Genomic DNA, 12,723 nt, shown 5'->3' on the forward strand with positions numbered 1-12,723 from the left:
AAATTCCCCTCCCTGAGAGATGCATCAATGGTTTGTTGTATTTGAGATTGAATTGCCTCTCCTCTTTGTATGACCAACCAAGATGGACAGGGATCAAGAATTCAGGCTGTTCCTCTTACTTACCTCAGCAGCCATTTCCATTTGTCCTACTACCAGCAGTTTTATTCAGATAGGCTTTGGAAATTTATGGGGTTTTTTTTACATGTGATAATAGCTTTTAAATGTCTTTTTTAAAAAAAAAAAAAAAACCTCATGTCTTGTCTTTTTCCTAGACATTTTAAATAGGAATGTGAGAAACAAATTTCATACATAACTGCTTTACAGAGATATATAAAATGTAGTCAGGCTTTGATATTTTGGACTTTCTTTTGGACATTGGTGATTTCCACAAAGTGTTGATTTCTTATCCCCCTCTGAATTTACAGTGATCAGAGAAGAATAAGCCATCATTTTACATTGTAAATTGAGTGCTAAACTATCCAAGCTCCATAAGGACTTTCAGACTATTTAATTCCCATCTGACCACACGTAATACATTCATGATAATGTTGCAGGCATGGATTCTCACAGTCACAAGTTAAGACAAAACAGGAAGGACCTCTGTGAATGTCATTGGATTCCCATCTGTTTTTCCATTCTAAATTGAAAAACATACACTTCATTATTCCTATCTTTTCTACTTTTTTCATTTCTGTTGTTACCATAGCCAGATGTTTAACTCTGGCCACAAGACAGCAAAATATGTTCAATGTCAGCCTTTTGTGAATACTTTCTATTAATCTGACAGACATGTATCTCAGGGGAGATGGGCAGAAAACCAAGCCTGAATGATGAAACTGACAGTGCAAACCTTCTGTTTAAGTCTATAATTGAAGACAAAAATTGACCTAAAAACCTAGGTTGACTTTTTCATGGGTCAATGTAAGTACTAGGAATGTGCAGTCCACTTAAAAATGATTCAAAAGTCATTCCAAAATTGGAGGCACTGGTGTTTCATTTCTAAAGTGTTTCTAAAGTATAGTTAGTGAAAAATTCATTACTATAACGAGAGTAACAAAAATTCGTAACTATTTTGTTATAGTAATTGTGCATAATTACTATAATTGAGGAAACTTCATGGGCTCCTTTCTCCCTCATTTTTACAGCTACTGGAGTGTAACTCACTACAATGGTAGAATGCATTTACCACTCTTTGTCCACCAAATTTCAGAATATTTCCCTCATCCACAGAGTTTTGGGGAATTTTCAAAGTTTTCGTAACATTTTTGTAATAATAAAGAAAATATGTTCCTAGTTTGAAATTATTATTTCCTGTTTAATTGTGTAGCCCTTACTTTGAAAGTAGTGGAGGTACACCAGGAACTTTGTTTTTGCACCAAATACTTTGTTAAATGGATGGACTGGATAGCAAAATGTGCTATAACACAATGTCCCTTGTGCAAAGACAAAGGTTTTGCAGTTTAATAAACCTTCACCATGTTTTTATGATATAACCAATTAGGAAATGACATTTATAACCCAGGAACAACAATAGTTTATTGGAACTCTGGAGGACTACGGAGGGGCAAATCTCTCTGATGGTGAGAAGTGCACTGCATTCTGGGAAATGTAATTTAAGGCTGGACCTTTTGAATTCTCTGGCATAGGGCTCCTCCCTCTCCAAACTATATTTCCCAGAGTTCTGTGTTGTTCTCAGAAAACACTGCTCCCTCTTTTCCCTGCTCTCAATGGTGAAACTCCATTAATTTAGAGAGGAAAGGCCCTCTTTAAGGCAGCTGTTTTGGCTATGCTTTCAGCTTTGAATCCTTGCACTGAATATGAAACTGACTTTGGGAAAACAAAACAAAAACAAAAAATAATGGGATACATTTTGATTCTTCAATTTTTGGTTCGAGCCATGTCCCTGTATCTGATATTTCCTCGTAAATATGAATTTAATGAATTTGATCCAACTTACAAGGACTAACAAAAAATTCCTTTTTTTTGAGTAGCAGGGCAAAAGACCAGAGCTTAGCTCAATCCAGGAGAACCTAAACAAGCACTGACCCCCTTTATTCTCTCCACTCCAGCATTCTTCTATCCCCTTCAAATGTCTGGGTGGGGAAATATAGCAACAGTATTTGACTTATTGACTTATCCATGTATTATATCAAAATCCATAATTTTGGCGCTAAAACATGCCCTCAATTTATATATGAAGTGGATTTATATAAGAAACCTGCGTAACATTGATAAATACTGTAAAATAAATACAGTAAACCTATGTTATATTATTGTATTTATAATCTTGCAGACTTTTGCTGAAAGTATGTGGGCTTACTTCTGTGTAGACACAACATCCTCTGAGAAGGCATGATCAAGCCCTGAGAAAATAGAGGTTGCCAGTCATCCTGAATTCTGTGAGTCTCTTGTGCCAAGCAATCATAATGTTAGTTGTCATAAATTAAAGCAGAGAGGTGGAGAGACGCATGATTAAAATGGATGCAACTAGTGGAGCAGAGAGTTCATTCCTAATAAACATATTAAATTATTCCAGTTCAAGTGGGAGGGAGCGCTTCACATTTGAAACACACTGGAATTCTTTTTAACTAGTTTATTTCAAAAATAAATTTGTTTTGTATTACATTGATTCATTGAATTATACTTTTACACTTCAAAAATACCTGAATTATTTGCTGTAACCTGCTTTTGCAAATACCAAATTAATGTTCATTTATTTATCCACTTGTACAACCCTAGACTGCATTATGACTTTATCAATTGGACTTTTTTAAATAGAGAAAGCAATTTCGATCCAATTTTGTGTGTCATGTTACAGATAAATGAAAGCAACAACACTCCCCCTCGCCCCAGCCCGGCATCATATGTGAAATCTCTAATATCATGACTCCAGTGTAATGCCTTAGACAATCAAGCTAAATATGTCGAGGGACTTTTTAATGTGCTGCATTGATGAAGCAAGAGTATTAAATTTATTCAACCATGAAGAAGACTTTGATTATCCCACACCTCTGCTGTCCTGATATGTTGACCATGAGAAGAAAAACAAAAATAGAAAATGAAATGTGATTAGTTCCCGATGGGTTTAAATTCTTTTTCTGCACATGGCATGGAACAAAATTTATATTACCATCTTCCATTGAGATTTGCCATCGCCTTGTATGTCATCTGTAACACAGCAAATCGGGTTGATAACATTCTTATCAATATCTGAATAGAAACATATGGAACAGTGCAATTATTGTCATCTTATAGTTTGCTCACTTAAGTGAGAAATCTATTGTACTCCATCACAGTCCTATAAATACTGGTAGCAATTATAACTTTGGATAACATTGGCTATAACTGCATTGTGTTCTTTCTCTTTCCTGTCAATATACTTCCTAGTCTAGGTTCCAAAAAATGATAAGATTTTTAAACAAAAATTATTTTGCAGTTAAAGCTTAACAAAAGCCTATTTTAACAGCTATTTTAAGGAGTGTGTGTGTGTGTGTGTGTGTGAAAGAGCAAGACCATAATGCATTTGAGTGATACATGATTATAATATATTTAAGCCATTGTCAGTAACTGGAGAAATTATGGGCAAGTTTAAAAGCCTGATAATTATAATGTTACCTTGTGTTGGCAGCCCTATAATATTCATTTTCTTTTCCCCCTTTAGACAGATGCTGGATTTGGAAGATTTAGGAAGAGTGGAAATAATTTAAAAGCATGCTTTTCAGCACAGATTTTGCTACAGGAGGTTTTCAAGCTACCATGGTTTCACATATTCTATTTGTGAAAATTTGCAAACTATGAGATATAGACATTGTCATACAATTAATATGAAAAAGATTTCAATCTTCTTAATTATTGGCATTATATTATAAGTTGTTGGTTGTGTTCGTCATCACAACAAAAAATGAGCCACCTTTCCATGGCCTCCTACCACCATCCCCTCCCCTTCTCCTGGACAATCACGTAAAGCTATCTGAAGGCATTTTGACTTATTATAAACAAGACAAGAAGAGCTGCATACAAATAGCCCATCTAATCTTCCATTATGTCACACAATGGTCGAAAAGGCTGAAGCTCATGAGGATCAAAAGAATATATCAAAGCTCAAAGAATTTCAAAGCTCCATTCTCTTTCATTGTTAGAGTTATTGGCATGAAGTTTGCTACAATTATAGAACACATTTACCACTGTTAGCCCACCAAGTTTCAGAATGTTCACACATCCACTGATTTGGGCAGGGGGAATTTTCAAAGTTTTTAGAAAAATATTTGAAAGAAACAGCAAGAACTGTCTTCTTGAATTTTCTATACAATGACATAAGATAACAGGGGATAATTCTCCTCAAGTTTAATAAAGATTCAGACATGTACTGATTTTTCGAATTTTATTTAAAAAAGCAATGACAGCTATCTCTTTGAATGTCTCTATATGACACAAAACACATCATAACCCATAGAACTTCAATTTAGGGATTTCCTTCAAGTCTAGCACAGATTTATTTACTAATGTCAGTCAGTCCTCAGATTCAATAATTTAGTGGAACTCTGGCCACTGCTATGGGGGAAAATAGCTCTCCCCTATCCTAATTGGGGCTTTCTGATACTGAGCAGAATTCTGGGAAATGTAGGGCCTTTTGAATTCTCAGCCATAGGGCTCTTCACCTTCCCAAAATGCATTTCCCAGAAACCTGTGCTTTCTCAATCTCTCAGCAAACTTAGCACATCCCACACTGCTACTTTCCTCTCCTCATGACTTGCACTGAAAATGAAACTGGCTTCCGAGCTTTACAGAATTCAAATGAAAAAGTTTCAGGTGAGTTTTCATTCTTAAGTTTTTGCATGGGTTCCCCCCTTAATTGTTTCTTAATGTACAATTTACATATAACTTACAATTTCAAAAACAAAGATTTGCACACCCCTAGTGGGTATATGTGAAGTATAAGCTACATTTTATTCATGATGTGGGATCTCATATGTAGGAATGCTGAGAATAGTTCCATTCAATTTACAAATACTCATGACATTATAAAAGGTATGAAAAATCTACACATTCATAAACTAATTTCCTTCCATGCAGTTTCTGCCACTGTATGGCTTCTTAACTTATTGCCTCTTTGGCATAACTTTTGCTTGAAATAGCATTGGTTCAAAATTGACTCACTAAAACAAAGAGGCTTACACAGGCTGCAGTGGATTGGATTCTTAGGGGTTTAGCACTTGTGTCTAGATCACTGTGCCCTATTTTAAAGAGAAGTTTATGAAAAATCGTAAAATAATTTAAAGAGCTGGAACTGATACCACAGTTAGGTTTTCTAAAATGAATTTACATTGTCCGTCAAAACATTCCCCACATTCTCCAGTTATCCATATACTTTGCATACTCATGCACTGAAAAAATGAGCATACCCTTTTCCAGAACTTTTCAATGTCAATTGAAAAATGGGTGAATGTTCTGACAATCTTTTGGCAGCTTTCTGAGACATATGTGAAGAAGAGCAAACATGGTGATCTCCTTCAAGTGTCAGTTATCACTTTACAGGAAGTGACAAGCAGCAAGATCCATATTCCTTCCACATCTCTTGGCCAAAACTCTTAAGTAAAACTAAATTCATTTTTATTGTCCTGGATACATTATTTCTGGTTCTCCTATGAAAAAAATAGCAATGTGTTTAGTGTATACAGGTTGAGCAACTCTGTGTTTTGAAATTCAAATTTCTTTTGTGATTTTGATTTTGAAATACCTGTTTGTATATACGCACACACACGTGATATGCTGGAGATGGATGTGGGGAGGAGGGTGCTTTCTCTTTTGTGGAATGAGCCTCGATTTAGTCATGGACCACAATTCATAATTTTGACCCCAAAACCTGTCCCAAACTTATACATCAGGTTGATACACACACACACACACACACACAGAGTATATACAATTCTTTGCCTTTCACATAACAATTCTGTTGGCTTTTCCCCAGATTAAATAATGTTGTTGTGGTGATGCTTTTACTTTTAGAATCAAAGACAACAATATCAAGCAAGCTATACCTTAGCAAGCCTATCATGTCACCCTGAAGTGTTTTACAATTTAGCACTAGGATGATTGTTGAAGAGGCTAATACAGTTTTGATTTTTTTTTGTGAAATTATGGAAGGAGAGCTGAAAAGTGAACAAAAATACATTTTCTTTGAATAAAGTAGTTCTATTATATTATCTGATTGGACTTGACATAATAATAATCATGGGTGTCCAAAAACGTACTTTCCGCTGTTTCAATGAATATTGCCTTGTACTGGAAATTCCTCTAAACTGTCATTTATGGTATATTGTTCATGGAGTGGAACTTTCTTGGTATTCCTACATCTGAGGTGCCACATCATGAATAGTTACTTGAATTTTTAAGCTATTGACACAATAGTATTTAACAACTGGATTTATCAAAGAATGAATACTGTTTTGAGTAGACTGAAATTAGAGGTTCCAAGTTAATTGTTTTTCTTGGATAGTATACTTCTGTTTTGTTTATAACACAGCCCAACAAAATAAATCTTGGTGTCTTAGTTTTTAGGCCTGTTCTTGGAGTTATTTGGGTCTTGCTTTTGGAAAATTGCATTGAATAGATTGCTTCAGCTCTAGTTTCTTAGATAGGGTTTCCATTATTTTCTATGGGCAAGCAGATGGCAACTGGTAAATGGCATATGTTCTGTATCCCAAAAACTAGAGCTGATAAGGGAAAACTGGTGCCATTTTGTGAATCCGCAGGTCCAATATACCCAGAAATAGGGATAACATTTGAGGCACCAAAATGTGTGTTGGCCAGTGTAAAAAAATTAAATAATATTATGATCAATGGAAGCTAGATTCATCACAAGTTGGAATTACCATTATTTTTCCCTCCATAATTGCATATATATTCAATTTCTATATTTGAGAATAAAGACGAAATTTAAACAAAGTCTCTACACAGATGGATAAGGTAAAAATAATATTGCAGAAGAGCAATATTGATATAAAGGCTGGAGTATAGCCTTTATATCAAACAAGAAAAGAAAGCTCTGACAGACAGTAAGGGGGATACTTTTTCATAAAGATAAGTGATTGTAAAGGGCAAAAGATCTCAACAAAGGTCAAGTGTCTTTAAAAATATGTGCTGCATTTTAAGTCCATGAAGTTGGAATAGGACCATTGGTCTGCTGTCTATTTATATCTGTATCTTTCTCTCTCTCTTAAAAAGTAAAAACAAAATGTTGTTGAACTGCCTGTTTTCGCATTTGTTTTTTATGTCCATGACAAATGATAATGGCTGTTTTAAAGGCCTCCAAGACAATTTCTGTGTAAGACAAATGTTCTCAGACCTTTAACCAGAAAAGCCTAGTGAACTATTATTAAGCAGAGACCATGGATCTTGTAATCGAGGAATTGTTTGCAGAAGTTGGTATTTGTCAGAGAATGCTAATGATAGAAAAGGCCTACAGATATAGAAGGTCAACCATTAGGACTGGTCCATGTCAAAAGTAAGGGTGCCGTAAAAACTCTAGGTAAATCCCCAGGGTCTGATTCATCAAAACTACAGAGAAGGTTCCTCCATTTCTCTCCTACTGCTTGCCTGTTCTGGCAGCACTAAATAATGTCATGGGATTTCTTTTTAACGACTCTAGAAACATGCATTTACCCAGAGCCCATCATTATTTACTTGGGGCTAGTTTCTGCCTCATGATCACCAACAAATACGTGCTTGAAAGGTCTGCTGGGCTTTGCGAGCCACATGCTCTTCAGATTGCACTTTTCCTTGTTTTTGAAATTGCCTGTGGATGTTCTCTGCCTTCCACCTTCCCCCTCCTGCTCTTCTAAGACATTGTTGCTCAAGCAGGCAGCCAGGTGGATGATAGAAGAAGCCAGCACCACAGCAAGCAGAGGAAAAGGAAAGACAAGTTAAGATTCTTATCCGAAAGCTATTAAATACTCCTGAGAAAGAGCTCCACAACTCAAAAGGCACTTCAGAATTGTTTTCTAAGAGTTAGGAAGAGAAAACAGGATTTCCTAATAAACAAGCCTGAGCCGGTACATATTTGTCTTGTTTGTTTATTGTTCCATTCAGAGCAGTCAGTGATATATCAGCCTTATTTTATTTTGCTCCTTTTTACATTATTGATTTGTTTGTTTGACTGAAACTCCCATCATTCCATGGTGCAAAGTGGTCCATCTTTTCCTGGTCTCCAGGTTTTTGATGATGCAGCCAAATCTAGTCAAAGGCATTCTGTTCTGGAAGAGACAAGAAAGACGTACTAGAACACCAGGCATCCATGGTTTAAAAAGTATTGTTTTGTTTTTAAATTAACATCTTATTTTCCTTTAAGAAAAATGCTTCATGATCACCTGAAGGTAACTTCACAATCTATTTCTTTTTTCAATTGATTGGTATCATGTTTATTTAGTGTTTAGTCGCAATGGATGCACATACTAATCACTAGTCCATTTCTTCTTCCTCTTTCTTTGGACTAAGAGAAAGCACATAGGATTGCTGTTACACCAGGCAGCTTAATGCTTTTTTTTCCACACCCAGTTTTCAATCTGACAACCCCAGCAACAGTAGTGGCTTGCCTTCTAGATCATGCGCTGCAGTGCTGTCTCTGTGGCATCGTTTGAGCTTCTGAAAACATATTATAAAAGGATTATGTTTTTGTAGCGTATCCAACTAAAGGCAAATGCACTCTTGACTGTTAAATATGTATATAATTCTCTGTTCCAGGGTAAATGAACCTGGCACAGAGTCAATGCTCAAACAAGCATCTTTGGGAAGAAAAGAGGGACCTGCACATAGACATATGAGATGTGAAGGGTATCTTCCTCTTCAGCAATACTGCTACCACCAGTTTTAAGCCTATCTATGTGTTCTGAATAATAATACCAACTGATAGTTTTTAATTTCACATGTGCTTATCAATTGAATTATTTAGAACTGCATGCATATCCAGCTTGAAATGGCTTTCCATGTCAAAGAGAGCATTACTCTTTCACATTGCTCTTTCACTTCTGAAATTAGGCAATAAATGGGGTATATGCTTTTAATTTGCTCCCTCAATTTATTGCATCTATTACTTAAAAACATACCTCATCTAAATCAGTTTGGTTTGATTTATACTTGTTACCATGGCAAATGCTAAGAAATACCATATTAGCCAATCTCCTCAGATAAGCAACATGAACTGACTCCAAGAACTGGGTAAGGGTAATACAGGGTTTTTATTTTGTTTTATTTTTTTCATGCAAAGGAGACACTGAGAAGAAAAATGCCACAAAATTCAAAATATACAAAATGGTGATACCTTTACTGGACTAACAAATACATCATGAATGCTTTTGAGACTTTATTGCCTCTTCCATCATTCAAAGATGTTCGAAATCATACAGGAGAGGAAAAGTGGTAATATTTGTGAGTCACAGATCTACATTATGTTTCAGATATTAAGTCCTGTTGTTTAGTTCAGATGGTCTAGAAGGTATCAATGAACTCAGAGGCCATTTTACTGCCCTTTGTCCCCCTTCATGACCAAGAATGGGAGGAAAACATCTTTATTTGGTGTAGTTACTGAAGCTTCAAAAACTTGCATGAAGTATTTTATACTTTTTAATTGGCCCAAGGTATTGAGGTTTTGTGGATTTTACATTTTGTTGTGTTTTGCTGCATGGTCAATATAGCTACCCATATTAGAGCTGGGTAACAACGGAAAAAATTGTTTCTAAACTCATTTCGTTTTTAGGGGGCCCATTGCGTTTCGTTTTTTAAAAGAATTCCGAATTTTTCTTTAAAATTTTTTCGTTATTTACGAAATTTCGTAAATTTCGAATTGATTTGTTAATGGCGGACGCGATTGCGCAATACGCTAAAAAAACCTCCAAATGGGACAGGGGGAACTTCTGAAGCTTCCCTCTCCCTCTGTTGTTGACTGTTGTTGAGATAATTTATTTTTTATCACTGATAAAACAAACAACAACTATAAAACTTGCACCAGACATACGGAAATAATAACAAAACAATTTCGAAATGATTTCGAAACGATTTCGAAACGATTTCGAACCAATTACGAAACAATTACGAAATAAATTGAAAAATTCGTTTCGATTTTTAGTTGCTCCTGCATGGCTCAATATTGGATCGTAAGCTAATTTAAATACAAATCAATAACGAATTACGAAATTAACGAACGAAACCGCCCAGCCCTAACCCATATGGATATGTTACCCATGGATATGTTATTGTGACTAATTCTCATTTCAATATTCCAGTTCTTCAGTCTGATTACCACATCTGGAGCAAAATCCTATTGCTTTAGGCAGAAGTGACTGTCTTAAAGATGTATGATTATATAGGGCTCATCTACACTGACCACTTAGGTCTGTTTGGAACTGGTTTTACAGAAACCAGTTTCACTGTACATATGATTAGATTGCCATTTCTGGAATAGATCCAAGGCCAGGGCATGGATTACATTAACCATGGAAGGTGGCCTCAAATATGTTCCAGAATCTAGTGCAGACCTGCACAACCTGTGGCCCTCCAGGTATTTGGGGCACCAACTTCCAGAAGTACTAGCCAGCTTTTCCAATGGTCAGGAATTCTGGGAGAGGAAGTTCAAAACACTAAAAGAATCACAGGTTGTGCAGGCCTGATCAAAAATATTCACAGCTTGACAGTTACTAGATAATACACCCCCCCCCCCCATTTCCAGGTGCAGTGTGCACTAGCACTCCAAGAGCATACTAAGTTGAATCAAGAAAGAAAAGTGACAGTTAGGAATTATTTGTTCCATGGGGTCAATTCATCGCCTGTTGCACAGTATTCAGTACAGAGGGTGTCAACAATTCACTTTGTATTTTCTGCATCTGATTTTGCCATGCAATGTGGTTTACATTTTACCTGAGTTGCAATGCATTAAGGGGCTTATTTCAGACTTTCCACCAACTTTGTTTGATGTGCTTTATTCTCCTTAACACATACAGCAGCACACTTTGGCAGAGTGCATCTAGCCATGGCAGTTTGAGCCTAGCTTCAAATTGCATTACATGGTCAGTGTAGATAAAGTTCATAGGCTTGCTGTGCTCTAAGAAACAGACAACTAGCTAGATTTGTCCTTCTTCATCAGTCTCTCCCAAGAGATGGAGGCACCATTTTCTACCTTAACTGGGGGGAAACTCAAGTGGGATCCCTTCTTCCCTCCCACCCTTCAGGAAAAGCGAAAGATGTCCCTCCCCACTAAGAAAAAAGAAGGGAAAAAAAAGAAAAGATATTCATTGTGGCTGGTGCTTGTCTGATATTCCTGTGGTGCTTGCTTTTTCAAAGTGGAGGATAAACATATTTTTTTAAAAAAACTTGGTGGATGTTTGAACTTTGAGAAGAGACATTATTTCCCCTCTTTTTGGAAGACTGCTTTTGGAAGACAAGTTCCCCCTTTGGACATATTTATTGGAAGTAATTCCCCCAAGGGAAAAAAAATAGAAAATATATCCATTGTAGCGCTTAGCTGGAATTTGTGTGTACACAGCCATGTGAAGCTTGTTTTCTTTCTGAAAATGAGGATACATGCACATATGCACACACACACATACACAATTTCCAACTTGATGGATGTTTTACACACACCCCAGGAAGAGCTTTGCTTTCCCCTTTTCCTTGGGGGGGGGGGGGTGGTACTTTTGGAGACTAATTCTCCCTTTTTATACGCACATTTAACATATATCATTTTCAACTTAGTGAATACTTGTTTTTCCCTAGGAAGAAGCTTTTTTCATTTTTTTCTTGTTGGAGGGGGAACTTTTGGAAAATGAGTGACCCCTTTCTGACATATTTATTTATATATATTATTTCTAATGTGGAAGTCCCCCCCCCCCCCTCTTTTCATTTTTGGAAGTGTCTCTCCCTCTGATATACTCCCCCATCCAATGGAACAGTCATAAAATCAGTGTGCCCTATTTCCCACAAAGATATACTGAAAAAGACTAATCTGACATGTACACATTAAAGACATGTATAACAACCTTAAATATGCAGATGATACCACTTTGATATCTAAAAGTGAGGAGGAGCTGAGAATTCTTCTAACCAAGGTGGAAGAAGAAAGTGCAAAAACTGAGTTGCAGTTAAACATTAAAAAAAACACCAAGATTATGGCAACCAGACTGATTGATAACTGGCAAACAGAGGGAGAAAATGTGGGGGTAGTGACAGACTTTGTATTTATAGGTTTGAAGATTACTCCAGACACAGACTGGAGCCAGGAAATGATGAGACATTTACTTCTTGGGAGGAGAGCAATGATCAATCTCGATAAAATAATGAAGACATCACACGGGCAACGAAAATCCACATAGTTAAAGTAATGGTATTCCCCATAGTAACCTATGGATGTGAGAGCTAGACCACAAGGAAGGTTGAGCATAAGAAGATAGACTTTTTGAACTGTGGTGTTGGAGGAAAATTCCGAGAGTGCCTTGGATGACAAGAAGATCCAACCAGTCCATATTCCAAGAAATAAAGCCTAACTATTCACTGGAGGGAAAGGTATTACAGGAAAAGATGAAGTACTTTGGCCACATAATGAGAAGACAAGAAAGTTTGGGGAAGACAATGATGCTGGAGAAAATGGAAGAAAAAAATGAAGAGGGGCCGACCAAGGGCAAGATCGATGGTATCCTTGAAGTGACTGGCTTGACTTTGAAAGAACTTGGGGGGGGG

General features: G+C 36.5%; 1 long non-coding RNA gene across 1 annotated transcript; it reads left to right on the top strand.

Annotated features, from left to right (window-relative positions):
* The first annotated feature begins 1,850 nt into the window (after positions 1-1,850).
* Positions 1,851-4,855, top strand: LOC137096828 (uncharacterized). The gene is made up of 3 exons (XR_010909754.1): positions 1,851-1,922; positions 2,294-2,399; positions 3,662-4,855. It is a non-coding gene; the product is annotated as an uncharacterized lncRNA (long non-coding RNA).
* The last annotated feature ends 7,868 nt before the right edge of the window (positions 4,856-12,723 follow it).

The sequence above is a fragment of the Anolis sagrei genome, chromosome 4 (genome assembly GCF_037176765.1).
Source record: "Anolis sagrei isolate rAnoSag1 chromosome 4, rAnoSag1.mat, whole genome shotgun sequence".
Lineage (NCBI taxonomy): Eukaryota > Metazoa > Chordata > Lepidosauria > Squamata > Dactyloidae > Anolis > Anolis sagrei.